This window comes from Taeniopygia guttata, chromosome 10 (assembly GCF_048771995.1).
Source record: "Taeniopygia guttata chromosome 10, bTaeGut7.mat, whole genome shotgun sequence".
Taxonomy (NCBI): domain Eukaryota; kingdom Metazoa; phylum Chordata; class Aves; order Passeriformes; family Estrildidae; genus Taeniopygia; species Taeniopygia guttata.
This window is the reverse complement of record NC_133035.1, coordinates 4,326,896-4,339,839: the sequence shown is the minus strand read 5'-3', so window position 1 is coordinate 4,339,839 and position 12,944 is coordinate 4,326,896. Positions and strand designations below refer to the sequence as shown.

The following is a 12,944-nucleotide window of genomic DNA, read 5'->3' as shown; positions in this document are numbered from 1 at the left end:
TTAACAGAGATTTTAACAGAGCTGTCAGAATTAGCCACCTGAGCAGTTAGTTATTAACAAGTGAAATTCAGACCATTTTTCCCAAAGTACATTACTTCTCTCTGAAAAGTAAAGATTTTCTCTGATGTTAGTCTGTCCAGTTTTTTTATTTCTACCCAGTTAAAACTACAGGACAGAGCCTTTGACTGAAACATCCCTAACACTTTATGATGATTTCTGTGAATAAATTGTCATTGTTGGAAAAGTTGAATCCAAGGGCATTTAATCATTCTGAATTTAGATTATGAATCACAATAATGTCATGGTTTTTTAGAATCAGTATTCTTTGACAATCTTCCTAATTTTTAATTGGTTTTCTAAAATTCTCTGTTAATATTGCTCCCTTCACAGATCCTATCATTGTTGTCAGCCTGTTTGTCAACAGAAACTCTGTTCCATAAGTTTTTGTTCTGTGGAAATGTTTGATACTAAAAAAATTAATCAAATGCGACAAAACAACCTCCCAAGATTTTGAAAACTTCAGCATAGTGAAAAAAAAAATACTAAGTCTCTTTCATGGTATTATATAATATTGGTGGCATTTAAATAGCCATGGAAAACAAGAAAAAAACAGTTTTACATTTAGTAACATGTATTCCTGCAGATGTTTCAAATTTCCATTGCACTCTTCTGTGGTAAATTCCTCTGTTAAAAGTTTAGTTACCATTTCATCAAGAGAGGGCTCCTTAATTTTTGGTGTGGTTTTGTTTTACCCCAACTGCTCTATGTTAACAAAGACAAGTTAAAATATTGTATGTTCTATTGCACTCTACAATTAAGAATTATAACATCTAAAATATTGTGTTTAGAAAAAAATCCCCAATAACATATCATTATTGGGTTTATGCTGAAAGCTGCTTCATTTGGTTTGGTGAAACTCTCTACTAGCATCCCAGTTGCTTTCCAGTTAAAATCTGCTTTTGATGTATCCCTGCTCCGTCCTTCTGCTTTCTTAAATCAGCTCAATCTGAAACTTGTCCCATGACTAATGGATGCAGCTCCTCCCTGCAAGCTCTGGTCCCTGCTCCTTTGGGTGTGCTTTGAAACTGGTCAATAATAATGAACAAAAGGCTCTTGGCCTTCCACACTGTTTTATCAAACTTGCTGCCATGGTAGCTTTAGCACTGCCCATTTCCAACCTCAAGCCACATATGATAAAAAATACTGTTTTACCAGGCAATGTAGTCAAATGGCTACATAGTGTATAAGTTGCAAATGTTAAAGTGGCTCAAGTGATGTGCACTAAAACCTCATCTGAAAGGGAACTTTCAATCAGCTATTCTTAAGAAAACTGTCAGCAACCTTGGAGAATTCCCTGCTGATAATCAAATGTCATCTGACCCTCACCAGGTAAAAGCTAAAAGTTATTTATTTTGGGGTTTTTTTTAATTGAAAACCTGCATCTTTGCATGCTTTATTCTGCTGAGCCGTTGTTTTCAGCAGTGGTTTTGGCTAGTTCATCCATCACAAACTTCTGTGGAAGATGTAGGCAACCCCTGTAAAGGCAGGGTGCAGATTAGATCCCATGCAGATTTCCAAAGGCAGAAATGCAGCAGTGGGACCCCTTTTCACTGGGAGCAGCTGCTGCCCAGTGTAACAAGATGTCTGTGTTCAGTGTCCCTGAACCCAAGAGGTTTTCACCCACCCTTCATATGCAAAACCCTGTGGTTTTGCATATGAAGAGCTTTGGGATTCTGTGGACAGAGTGCCCATGTTGGTGTTACACACAGATACTGAATCTTTTTCTTGAAAATTAATGGGGTTTTGTGTAGCTGGTCAGAATTAATAGGATTTTGTTCAGTGGTCAGTTGGTCAGTGGGATTTTTTTCTGTGTGATAATTAGGGCATGGATAATTAAATACAAGATTTTAGCAACTTTGTGGAAGTAAAGGACTAAAGGACCATTATGAATAACTGTTGCAGCTGTCGACATTTCTATGCTGTTCTGAGGCGATTAATATGCAACCACAAAAATTGTTCCAGGCAGACACTTGGCATTAAAAGATGCACTCCAGGATTTTTTTTTTTTTCCCTTATGTTTGAATTTATTCCATCAGGCCATTTTTAAGTAGGAAAAATACCTTCTTTTTGAAAGTTGAGATTCCTGACATAGTTCTGGTTGCAGAGGGAATATTTAGGGAATGAACAAGGATCACAGGACTCTGCCTCCTATTTTGCTCCCATTCTGCCTCTCTTCATCAAACTTGTTCTATGTTGTTATGTTCTTGTGCTCTATCACAGCCAGTGATAGGGAGAGATAAAAGTGTAGTTCTAGGTTTATTCTTCCTCATTTTTGTCTTCCACTCAATAAAAACCTGTGACTGGTTATGCCTATTGACTCTTGATAGAAGTTGAGGTCTTCTTTGGGAACATCTGGAAAATCTCATCCTGGTTATGTGTTGTGTACTCAGTGACTGCTTCCTATGCCCACCTATAAAATAAATTAAGCACCCCATAATGTCCTGAAAGTTGTCATCTTTCCCAGTCATCATAACTGTCTTCCAACAGACAGGTTTTCAGCTATTTCTGGAGTAAATTATTTATTGTGAAGACAGGAGAGCAGAAATTTATCTAGTCCCAATGCTCTTGCAGTCATGTTTCTACAGCCAGAATCTGCTGTTCTGGGGGGAAAAAATTGTGCATTAACATAGCAAATGTTTCATCTTAATTTAAAATCATAAGGGAAGTCAGAAGGGGATGAATGAGAATGTTTAGAATGTTAAAAATATACTTTTAAATTAGAGAGAGATTAAGAAAAAGAGAATTACAAATCAATTTACTTACAAATTAAGAACCCCTGAATGGAGGGCTCTCTCAAAATTTTGTGAGTTGCAAAATGCTCAGCTGGCAGGGAAAATCACTCAGTGACTTGTTCATTTTTCTTTTAATCTTGAGTGTCTAGTTTTGCTTTAAAAATAAGCAGTGTGGGTTCTGTGTTGAATTCCAGTACTGAGTAACATAAACCCTGAGAGTTTTTTGTAAGTTCAAACAAAAAATGTGCCATGAGGTAACAAAGAATCTGCTATTCTGGGTCTGAGTTTTGCTTCATACATTGTCTGTGAACTTAAGACTATTAGTTGTTTCTGTTACTCTGTTGTAACATGGGCTTCTGTAGCCCTAAAATCTGAGAAAAATTCACTGAGGGCTGAGTGTTCATATTTGAAACATAGAGGAAGAGCAGTAATCCCTGTTTTCCTCAGACCCAGCATGGGCATGTTGGCTTTGTCAGAGATTGCTCAGGTTGGCTGTGGCAAAGCTGACCAGAGGCTCAGGTAGTCTCGTGCCTTGTTAACCCAAGCTTCTTGTCATCAGCTGTATTCTCTCAAAGACAAGGCTTTCTTAAAAGGAGATTTGGTGTGATTCTATATGATTTCTATGTGATTTTGGTGTGATTTTAATGATACTTAATGTGATTACTTTTAAAATTTGAGTAAAATTTTTGCCCACTTCCTTTGATACTGATGCTATGTGCTGTATAGATGCCTAGAAATAAGTAGGATATATCCTTGCTAACAGCAGTGTAGAGGAAAATAGCAATATTCTTAGTTGTGTACAGTCCTTACAGTGCTTCATAAATAGCACTTTTTCAGCCTGTTTTAATTTTTTTCACAGACTCAGAACCAGAGGCACAAAGCAAGTAAGTTACATGGCAGAGGCACTAACTGGGAATCAGTGATAAGCTTTTATTTATTTTATTTAATCTCTACAATGTTACATGAACTTTTGTAAAATTTCTCTTTAAATTAAAAAATCATGTAATGTTTTTAGAAATCCAATCCATTGAAACAATTAAATTTGTCCTTTATTTACTGTATTTAAATTTAAGGGATGTGTTTCAAAGCTGTTATGAAATTTGGCACTGTCATTTATTGAATATATTATTTATTTGTGGGGGAATAAACCAAAAATGTCATCCCCCAACTATTTTGTTAGAATTCTTGAGAGCTTAAGGTTTTCATGCTCTGAAAGCAGTTGTTAAACAAAATAAACTTCATGCAGGAAGTAGTGAAATTTAATGTCATACAAAATCCAAAAAGGATAAAAAAAATTTAAAGAGCTTATTCTCAACACCAAGCTCCTGTATTAATACTGAGAATTGATTCACCTCAGGTAGGAAGTGGAAGAATCCCATTGTTTTTGTTTTTAAATAGTTCACTAATATTAAATATTCCATACACAGCATTTCAGACCAAGTTTTTTATCCTATGTTTTTTTTTAATGTATGGTGAAGGAGTGTATTATTTTCCCCTGTATGTAGAGCACTCAACAGCCAGAACTAGATGTTTGATCTATGCATCCATCCTGAGGCTGTATTTTGCAGAACAGGGGAGATTCTGCAGATACCCTCTTTATTTAGAGAAGCCAATGTTCAGGTCTGGTTCGCAGAGAAGAGCCCCAAATTAACAATCTCAGCTTTGCCTCCAAGCAGGCTGCTGAGTCTGTGTTGGGCAGTATAGTATCATGCAAAGGTGCTAAGCAGAATTTGGTCCTGGCAGTGCTGTAAGTGCTAATTAGAGTTTATACCTTTGGGTACTGAAGCAGCTAAATGTCTTTCAGTTCTGACACTGACTTGTCTGACACTTGCTTGGGGATTTTTACAGGGTGCTCATTATGTGATACACACATGCCCAAAGGATCTGGAAAGTGAACTGGGTAATAAGTGATGCTGTGGGAAGAAAAGATAAATAGTAACCATACCAGGAAGTTCTGAATATATAATTGTCTTACAATGTACAGGAAATGCAATTATACCCTGGAGTATTGTAGAAACAGGCATCTCTATCTTGTTTTACATCAAAGTAACGTGAGGAGTATTTAGAGCAAGCAAAAAGGGCTCAGGTGAAGTGTACAACATGCTGTAGTGATTTGAGCAGTTGTAGACATCAGAATGAAACCAGTACTCTGCTTTTGCAAGGAAAATAATGTGGAAAACAATTATGTTTTGCAAAAACATGGTGTATTGCTTTTGTAATCCAAGTTAAGGTTTAACTGCTCAGCATGTACCCCATCTTTTGACTCAGGATTTATTTCAGCAAACCAACAGATCTTACAATTTGAATTACCTATTAAACACTCAAATTGAAATACCTTACAAAATGTTTAAAAAGTCACACTTTTTTCCTTATATTCACTTGTCATCAGAGTGCACTTGTTACCTATCTGCTGGCTGTTACTGGATTTGTTAATAAAAGCAGGAACAATGAGCAAACACTGCCAAATCTTGCCTTAAAAATCTTTCAGGCTGTTGTGGTAATAGCCAAAAACTAAAAGCTGCACATAGAGAAATTGAGCTGGCAACCTGTCAAGGATCCAAAAACTGCCTCAGTTTTAGACTTGTAGTAGTTGTCAGTTTTAACAAGGTCTTCAGAAGGAGTAGCTGTTAGCATGCAGAAGCCTCATTTATCAGTGAATGAAATTAGTCAGAATGTCCCACTCATGAGTCCTGTCATCTCCGTAGCTTAGATGAGTGAGTCCAGAATATGTAAATCTCACTAACTCTCAGCAGTTGTATGTTTTGAAGCGTTGGCTCTAGAGCTGTGTACTAAAGAAGAAAGGCTGTGAGCAGCCTTCCATTTCATCAGGATTTGTGTTTGTTGTGCTAGTGTTAGAACATGCAGCCTTGGTGTTAGAGATCGCCATCTTTCCTCTAAACTACTGAACTGAAATTGCCAGCAACAGAGTCAAACTTGTGCAAAAAGGCTGCTGAGGAATCGTGGCTCTGGTTCAGCTCACTGCTGCCTGCACTGGGAAGGTTTGTGGGTGATGTTTTGTAAAACTTCAGCCACGAGCTTCCAGGAGTCTTTGGCAGAGGGCTCTGGTGACAGGCCAGTTGTTTGCTAAGCTTGTTGTTCCTGTAGACAAATGAATGTTAAAATAGCTCCTAATGAAACTGTAGCTCCTGGCTGGCTCCTAGGCTATTATCCGGCCATAGCAGCTATGCCGTTTGAGTGCCAGTTTTCAATTCTGCTTGATTAACAATTGCTGCAGACCATAGGAGTGTTGAGATGGGTGTTAAACACTCTGACAGGCAGAGGATTACCACCAGTGGGTTTATTGCTGACACTTGCAAACTGCTGCTTTTCCACCCACTGTTACAGTGCCAGTGAGGAACTGGGAGAGGTGTGACACCAGGTCCTTGACAGATTTCAAACCAATGTGTTACTCAGTAAAATTTATTGAAAATTTGAAAAAAAAAAGAGGCAATTTTACCTGCAAAATGAAAAGGAGCTGTGAACTCTAATTATCTGTAATGACCTTAATGCTTGAAACTGGCACCTGCATGCTGAAATATACATGCTGTGATACACTGCATTAATTACAGCGGTACGTTTGTGATGGGTGTGCAGGGACTCTTCTCGCTGCTATTGCCCAAGGGCTGTTGTGTGACAAGCCCCACGGCAGTCTTGTGTCCAACAGCTGTGAGTAGCTTTCCCACAAAAATGGAAAGCCAATAATTTTGGCATCATAGTATGTGAGATAATTTTAACTAACTCAAAGATAGTTTTTCTCTGAAGAAAAATAATATTCTTCACTGAATTTGTCAACTTGCTATTTCAGATACTCCCTTTGCATCTGGTAATTTGGATCTTATACTGGAACATAAAAAATACTTTTTCTGAGGTTTGATGAATTTACATTCAAATCAGGATTGATTCCAGGAAAACGATCTGGGAATTTATTTTTTCTATTTCACCAGGACAGAAAGCAGTACGTAAAAGTAAATTACAAAGACCCATGAGTTTTGCCCAAATAGCTTTTCATAGCAAAAATAGCATGAAGATTAATGAGAACATGAAGTAATTCCTTTAACAATAAAAAACATTAACTGCCAAGTAATTAGTGAAATGTTTCAGAGAAAGAAAAAGGAGCTAATGAGAGGACAGATTAGTATATATTTGTTATTCCTATGGATTGGATTTCTTGTGTTTACTATTGCTGAGTCTCATCTGGCATGCTAATAACATATCAAGTTGCAAAGATCTCAGTGATACCAAATGCATGTTTGCTATCAGGGACAATAGGAAAGACCAAGATAAGGTTGTGGGACACATGGAGATAAATGTCAGGAGAGAGTCTGCACCTGGGCTGCACTCTGGTTTCCTGAGCTGGGACTGAACATTTTCACAGCTCTCTTGCTGTGGCAGCTGGTCCCAGGCTGTACAAATACAAGGTCTGAAGTGAAGGGGATAAAGTATTACTTGTTCTGCTGCATGATGAATGGTTGTTTATAAGATAAGGCTGCATGCATATTTCTTTCCTTTCTCTCCTCTCAGAAAAAAATACTTCTCTGGGTTTCAGTAGACAGTTTTTTCCTTTAAGTGTTAGTTTGTTTGTGAGTTTTGTTGTTCCCCAGTGGGTCTAGTTCTGATGGCAAAAAAACCTTTGGCCAGACCTGGCAGGGTTGGCTGTTGACAAAAATTTACACTGTTTGAAGGCACAATCAGTTTGGTTCTCAGGATCTTCCCTGATCCTGAGGAAGGTGAATATTCATGTCAAATAAAAAGTCTCCTGTCTTCCAGAAATAACCTCTTTACCTCCTAGGCTTATATAATGAATTTTCACAGCTTAATTACTTATTTTCTTGAGTTTGATTGAAGCAGAATCATTCCTGAAAGTTAAGTGTAATATTAGCTTTTTTGCTATCAGTAAACTTGCTTTTCCCAGAGCCAAAATCATGCAGTAGAAATGTCCTACTCTGATATTTCTTCATGGTAGAAATCTCTTAAGACTACTGTGTAAATTCCTCAGTCATCAGTCATAGGTAGATAGGTTAATTTAGACTGTATGAATGTGGACATATTTTCCTACATCCTGTCCAAATTCAGATCAATGCCTTGATGTGTGATGGTTGAGAACCTCCACAGGACAAAACTAAATCCTGTCAGGAGAGGAATGCTCACATGTACAGCCCAACAACTTCTGTTCATTCACTTACTGCAGCAGCTTTTCTTTTTTCCTTCTGTGCTGCAGAAGTTGCTACTGCTGTATGAACTGCTGTGAACTCTGATATATGATTTCAGGACATTCCTAAAACACTTGAACTTTTCCCAGTTGCAGCCAAGAGAAGGGGGATATATGTTTGCCCTGATATTTCTCTACAGCATCTCTCTACTATTGTATCAAGAGGTGGACATCAGAAATATAGTCAGATTTCTTGTTTCCTATTTTTCATTCCTACTCTGTTCTACTCTCATATGTTACTGTACCAATAAGATCAGTAACACAAATCTGTTAGAGGTATGCAATGGTAGTTGCTCTTTGTTCTGCTAAGGAGAAATCCCCAACGAAACTGCAAAGCTAAATTTCAGGACACCTTGTAGTCTTGTAGATATGGCAGCAGATGTTACAGTGGTAGTGTATTTATCTATATATAGCTCAAAGCACTGGCAAATGAACTGCTTCACAAGGATGGAACTCTGCCTTTGAAGGTATTGGCCTTCTTGTTGCCCAGAACTTTTTCTCAATTGCATTCAGTAGAACTGGGTCTGATATCATTTGGGATAGTGTAAATCAGAGGAGATCACCAGCTTTAATGCAATTTCTGCACAACTGTCAGGTCAGGAGCAGACTCTCACCAGAAGAGTTGCTTCTTTTTGGATTTGTTGATTCACAGTTCTTTTCAGTTTGGTGTTTGGGTACAGTTGATTGTAGTATTTTTTTCCCCCTCATTGCACGTTAATTGCCTTTTTCTATTACTTGGCCTCTTCACTGTTCTTTTCTATGGCACAATACCATACTCTAAATCAAAATGGACTGGATATTCTTTTTAAAGACTATTTTTTAAACCCTTTTTAAATAGAAGATTACTTTAGTCAGATTTAAGTAAGTGACTTGAGACTTCACTGAGTGGGACATAAATCCAACAATATATGAATACAGACAAACAGTTATAAATTATCTTTTATATAAATATTTTCTTGGTCTGAAGCTATAAAGAGAAATATGTAGGAAGACATCACCAAGAGTGAACTTTGGGTTTTGTTTTTCTGTTACTTGTTTTATGTAGATTTTTTTCAGAGCATGACTCCTAACTACCAGCTAAAGCAAATCTGATTTTAAAAGAAAGCATAATACAAAAACTTGGGAGACATGTTTGCTCAGCTGAAATCTAGCAAATAACAGTAGTGCAATTAGAGTGAAAGGAGTCTTACGGAAAAAATAAAAAAGACCTTCTCAGAGCTATTTTAAGATCTTAGGTCATGAGTTAGGTCATGTGCTTCTTAGCATTTGGTGTGGTATCTGAGTAGGCTCTCAGATTATAGATCAGGGCAGGTGCAGAAGACTGTGCTATAAATACTTTTTTACTTAAGGAGTTCACTAATTTCTTGAATGACAAGCCAAACAGAAACATTAGTTCAGAAGAGGAAAATAATTTAAAGCTTATTTTTCCAACAAATCATCTCATAGTTCTTAATCACAAGAGCTAAACTGCTCTCCACCATTACCTAGGAAATGGTACTGAAAACCTTTTACAGGGTTACAGCATGAATTAAGCATGGCTGGCATGTTCTGGAGTATTTCTGTACTTGTTTGCTGCCTACTGAGTTTGCAGAGCACTGGCCATTGGGATTCCTACCTTCTGTTTTAGGGCCTTCTCTTCCCTTATGGCTAAAGCATAGATGACCAATTTCCCCAGGAGAAATTCGCCCCTTTTATGCTTCTTTCAGAAATATTGTCCCTCCATTTTTTTTAGTGCAAAGCTCTTGGAGATCTTTACAGGATAAAGTACTAGTAAAACCTGCCTGATTTCATCAGTATTATTTTATTTGTTTTTCTAGGTGAATACAGATGTTTTCAATTTCCTATTTTTTTTGATAATATCCTATACTCATATTGTTGGCTCCCTTTATCCAAAAGGAACATTGCTGTTTTACAAGGGCAGCAGAGATCTCAGAGAACTTTGAGAAATTGGTTTATATTTCATTTATATTTGCTTCCATGTGAGGGAACACTACACTTTTCAAGTGACATACAGGCCTGTGAGTTCACTCTGACTGACCTAACTTGAATCCTTACTAATTTTTTAGGAGGCATGTTTTATAGAACTGGCAGAACCAGTTGTTAGGTGTCATTTCCTGTATATTCCTTAAAAAAAAAAGACCCACACAAAAAAAGCCACAACCCAAAGCAAAAAGAGACCTAGGACAAGAATAAGTAGGTAAAGCAATTCCAAAGGCATGTTTGAAGTTTTTCCAAGTGATTATGTCCACTTACCCTTTTATCTGTTACCAGAATCAACCCCCTATGACCAACCCAATCTATGCCCAAAGAGCATATCCTCCTCAAGGCAAATTTCTGCCCATGTCAAGGGATAGGTGACATGACAGAAACATCATTATATAAACAAGTCCCAGCCTTGCTCTGTACTGTATTGTCAGTAAGCCTGAATTGTGGCATCATCTGCTCACAGAAGGAGTTGTGAATTTCAAAACCAGGCATCCTTTCTTGATGCTTTGAGTTTGCTGTCTTGAGTTTCTAGAGAGCCCAGTTAAATTAACAGAATTCAAAATTAGTTCAGTAGGTATTCCCCAGAAGAAAGTGAAACTATTGCTAGGGAGTTCCTGCACCATTTATTGATGAGATGAGCCAAGCCATTGTGGTAAAAAACAAGAGGTGACAAGTAATAGAGAATTGGTACTATGTCATAAAAACAAAGTTTGTGCTGCCTTCTTTTTTCAGTAATTAAAAATAATTTGCATAACAATCTGTCTTCACATATCAATTAAATAGGGAGAGACTATACAAGCTATTTAATTTCTAAACCTATCTTTCTTGGCCAGCTGGAACAGAAGTTTCCAAGTAATTGAAATTGTTAATGAAAGGTATAGCAAGCATGCTAACACATGTCTGTACTTTTCATATTCTCTCCAGGAGGAAAACAAAAACTAAATCGACATCAGCCAGTTCAGCCCCATGGATACAGGTCATCTTGCTACAAACAAACTTATTAACTGCACATTTTCATGTAAGTAGAACCTCAAGATTTTTTTTTTTTTTTCCTGTGGAGGTGATACCATCCCGCAGTTTGTTGTTTTTTTTTTTTAACTTTGTGTTCCTTTCCTTCTACCTGTATCTCATACTTTCTTCTGTATCCTAGAGGCTCCCATGTCGTGGCTGATATTCTTTCAGAAAACTCCAACAGGAGCTGCACAGACATTCTTTTAAGAGCCTATCAGCACCACTCCCAAATTAGCCAGACAGCTGTTTGCTTAATTTCGCAAGATATTTTATTTCCCCAAAGTGAAAAGAGCTACCTCAGTGAATTCCCAGCAATGATACTCTATGTTTTTTAAGGCATCTTCTGTGGCAGAGGAAAATGTTCTCCTAAACTAGGGTTAAAACATACTGATACATTTAACAAAGAAATCAGGTTGTTGAACAATATGTAACTAGGTATCTTTTAAATATTCACTATACTTATCTCAGAAAGGCCCTAATCTGTACTGACTGTAGTGTAAAATCAAAGTAGTGCAAAGAGAAAAACTGCACTTTAGAGCTGGTTGTGACTAAATCTGTAATTTTTTTTAATACTCTTGTGTTTTAAAACCTTCTGTGGAAGTGCAACGTTCTACTCAATAATTTTTACTGTTGTACTAGCTTGGTTATTAAATCAAAGGAGTGAGAAAGAACTGCAGTGATAAATGTCTTTTCTTTAAGTAGGCATAAGGAAAGTTTCTATTTTGACAGTGGACTTCTGCTCCCTAGGAGCAGCACACATGAATCCCCATGCCAGGTTGTGAGCCTCTGAGTTTTGTATAGTTCCTAGGTTAATTCAGATTATGGCCTTTCTGAGGACCTGGGGACTAAAACTGTTGGTCTTCATCAGGGGGTTTTGCTATCTTGTAGAGCTGAAGCTTTGTTTAAGCTCTCCGGGAACTGGCCTCCAAGGCCTGCTTTGCAAATCGAGCCCTTAACTTCCCTGGTAAGCCCCATGGGCCAGAAGTTGTAGGACATTCCCTCCTCCTGCAAAGTCACATCAGTTCAGCTGATCCAGTGACAGCACCATGGTGGAATTTTCTGCTACAAGGATTGAGTGTAGACAAAGGCTGCCTAATTTTCTCTTTGTGCAACCCACATCCTGTGGGACTTATGCACATCCCTGTACTTTCTACACTGTACAAGGGAGCGTGCGTCCTGAGGACAACGTGTCGTGTCTTGCTCACTCTGCTGATGAGACTGTGAGAGACACGCCAGAAGTGAATTAAATAGGTCTTCACTTAATTATATGTAATTTTGTTAATTGTCTATCTGCTGCTGTCCCTCGCTGGCATTACGAAAGGGTGCAAGTCAGGTCTGTAGCTAGATTCCCTGCCCCATCTATTCCTGGGCTCCTTCCCTCGCAGCTCTGGATACCCCCGGCGGGGCATGGCTCCCACTGCTCCCGTTGAGGGTTGTAACAGCTCCCGTCCGCCTTTTCTGTCCCTCCTTGCGCCCTTGAGCGCGAAGTACCGAGGCGCGTCTCTGTGCGGGGCCAGGAGCCCCGGCCAGGTACTGCAGAGGAGAGCGGTGCACTTCGGAAGCACTGGCAGCCGCTGGCGCTTCTGCCCTGCCCCGGCACTGCTCTGCGGGTCAGGGTCGCACCTCAGCCCCTTCCCCTCGGTGTGCGTCCCGGCGGAAGGCCAGCCCTGCCCGGGTCTCACCGCAAAGTCTGGGCTTCGCGCCCGGCGCTCCTCGGGCACATTTGCTGCGGCCTGGCTGTTGAGTAGAGGTGCCCCCTCCCCTCTCCTCCTCCGGCTGCCGGGGGAAGGTCTCGGAACGCATTCATTCCGTACGTGCATGCGATTAACCCCCTACTGCCCGTCCTGCAGCCCCCGTGCCCCGGAGGCCCGCCTTCCCCTGCCGCCTGATGCGATCGGCTCCGCCACCCGCCTGCTGTAGAACAGATTGATTTCCACGGGTGGGGA

The 12,944-nt window shown here is 39.1% G+C and overlaps 1 long non-coding RNA gene across 1 annotated transcript in view; it reads left to right on the top strand.

The window, feature by feature from the left end:
* LOC140684800 (uncharacterized) overlaps window positions 1-11,052 on the top strand; it is a 38,390-nt gene extending 27,338 nt beyond the window's left edge. Inside the window, exon 4 of the long non-coding RNA XR_012057611.1 lies at window positions 10,912-11,052. This is a non-coding gene — a long non-coding RNA (uncharacterized lncRNA). The remainder of the gene's footprint in view (window positions 1-10,911) is intronic.
* Window positions 11,053-12,944: the final 1,892 nt, after the last annotated feature.